Here is a 2,522-nt window from a genome sequence, read left to right on the forward strand (position 1 = left end):
GGGATGGGAGAAATTAGGTGAAGGGGATTAAGATGTACAAATTGCCAGTTATAAAATAAGTAAGTCACAAGGATGAAAAGAAGAGTTTGGCAACTGTCAGAAGAAAATCACTGCCCAAGATTCATCTTATGTAATTCTCCAGTCTAGGGTTAGAGAGGTAAGAGAAGAAGACACAGAGAGGTACCCTGATCTAGCTCTCAATTCTGTGGGGAGAAAGTTAACCAAGGCCCCAAAGACGCTGATATTCAATGACATATTAGAGACTTTGGAAGAAACATGTACAAAAATCACATTCATGCAATTTCACTAGAAACAGCAACACCTGGAGTCATTTGACTAGTATCTTACCTGCTTCCATAAACTGGTGCTAAAGCTTACTCCATCCATGGAGAGGATTGCTAACAAAAAAAGAATGCCAGCTTCCACATCAAAATTATTTCTGCTTTGTAAACAATGCATAAACCACCTGGTCCTGGATCTGTTTGGTTTTTATCCCATACATGATGGGATTTAGCATAGGAGGAGCCATAATGCAGATACTGGCCAGCAGAACATGAATATGGGGTGTGATGTGGCATCCAAACTGCTGAGTAGGTGTTGTAAAGATCCCAGGTCCATAAAAGAGGACAATGACACGGACATGGGAGCCACAAGTATTGAGAGCTTTGTGACAAGCATCTCCAGAAGGGATGCAGACGACAGCGTGGAGAATCAGCACATATGAAATAAAAATTAGCACGATACCTAAGACCACTGTTGACATTAGGACAAAACCACATACCAGATGTTTAGTCATATGTCATTACAGGAAGCACGGGCCAAGACAGTATGCTTACAGGCTGTGTTTGGGAGGATGCTACTTTTGCAAAAAGCCAATCTTTTCAGAAGAAACATTATAGGGAAAATTGTACCATAACTTCTCAGAAAGATAGTCAATCCAACTTTCCCAATCAGTGCACATGTAAGAATAGTGGTGTATCTCAGTAGGTAGCATACGGCAATGTAGCAGTCAAACTCCATCACCAGCAAGATCCCTGACTCAGAGATGAAGGTGGTATGGATGAAGAAGAGCTAAGTGATGCAGCGATCCAGAGAGATCTCCCCAGCACGGAACCAGAAGACGCCCAAGGCCTGAGTTACTGTGCACGTGAAGAGGACAACGTCTGCTCGGGCCAGCATGCAGAGGAAGAGGTACATGGGTTCGTGGAGGCTGTGCTTTGTGAGGATAATGCAGATGAGCAGGCTGTTCCCAAGCAGGGCGATGACATAGGAAACGAAGAAGGGGATGGAAACCCACACATGCTGGTCCTCAAGGCCAGGAATGGCCAGCAAACAGAAGACCATGTGACTAACAGCAGTGTGGTTTAAGGTAGTCATGCCTGGATCAGACAAGTTTCCTATTAACAGAGAGGAAAATTCAGTTCATACACCAAGATTGTTTTTGCTGTTACCAGCAGCTTTTCACATTTATCTAATTCTATTCCATTCTGAAGGTGCCAGGAACTATGATACTAAAGGTAAATAAGGTGATTTGTTCAAGCAAAGGGGAAAAAAAACAGAGAGAAACAAACCAGGAAAGAGACACTTAACTACAGAAAACAAACTGAAGGTTGACAGAGGGGAGGTGGGGAGGAGGTGGGTGGGGAATAGGTGAAATAGGTGATGGGGATTAAGGAGAGCACTTGCTGAGATGAGCACCTGGTGTGTATGGAAGTGTTAAATCATGGAGCACCTGAGTGGCTCAGTCGGTTAAGCATCCGACTTCGGCTCAGGTCATGATCTCATGGTTCTTGAGTTTGAGCCCTGCGTCAGGCTCTGTGCTGACATCTCAGAGCCTGGAGTCTGCTTCAGATTCTCTTTCTCTGACCCTCCTCTGCTCGCGCTTTGTGTCTCTCCCAAAAATAAATAAACGTTAAAAAAAATTTTTTTAAAAAGGAAGTGTTAAATCACTGTATTGTACACCTGAAACTAATATAACACGGTAAGTTAACTGGAATTTAAATAAAAACTTTTTAAAAATAAAAAATAAATTTTAAAAAAGATGGTTTGTTTTCTAAATAAGGTCCTAAGCTCATAAGAGACATTTACATTAATTAAAATTAAATTATTAAGTTGACATATTAGTTATACAAGTAAATTTTAGTATGGAAACACAATGGAAGTAATTCTCATTGTTTATATTTGTAATGGTTTTAAGAATGACTTCATATCTGAACTTAGCCTTGAAAATAAAGTAGGATGCCATCAGGTTGAGGAAGTATCAAGTAATGAATGGGGGAAAGTCATCTGAGAATTCAAGAAGAAATGCTTGGCCCACAAATGCAAAATATGTCTAAAGCAGCTTTCAGCTCTGTGAGGCTGTGATGTGGCAAATTTGGAGCAGTTAGAAAAAAAGATGGCAACAAAAGTAGACTGACTCTGAAAGTAAAGGGGATGAACTTCATCAGTTAGGAAAAAAGATCAGCCATGAACAGTTTTGAAATTGGAAAGCACTTTGGATATATTTATCTAACAACTATGTG

The 2,522-nt window shown here is 40.7% G+C and overlaps 1 pseudogene; it reads right to left on the reverse strand.

Annotated features, from left to right (window-relative positions):
* Positions 1-433: 433 nt before the first annotated feature.
* On the reverse strand, positions 434-1,377 carry LOC109267093 (olfactory receptor 52B4-like; annotated as a pseudogene).
* Between the last annotated feature and the right edge of the window lie 1,145 nt (positions 1,378-2,522).

Source organism: Panthera pardus, unplaced genomic scaffold (assembly GCF_024362965.1).
Source record: "Panthera pardus isolate Hobbes unplaced genomic scaffold, ASM2436296v1 HiC_scaffold_12, whole genome shotgun sequence".
Taxonomy (NCBI): domain Eukaryota; kingdom Metazoa; phylum Chordata; class Mammalia; order Carnivora; family Felidae; genus Panthera; species Panthera pardus.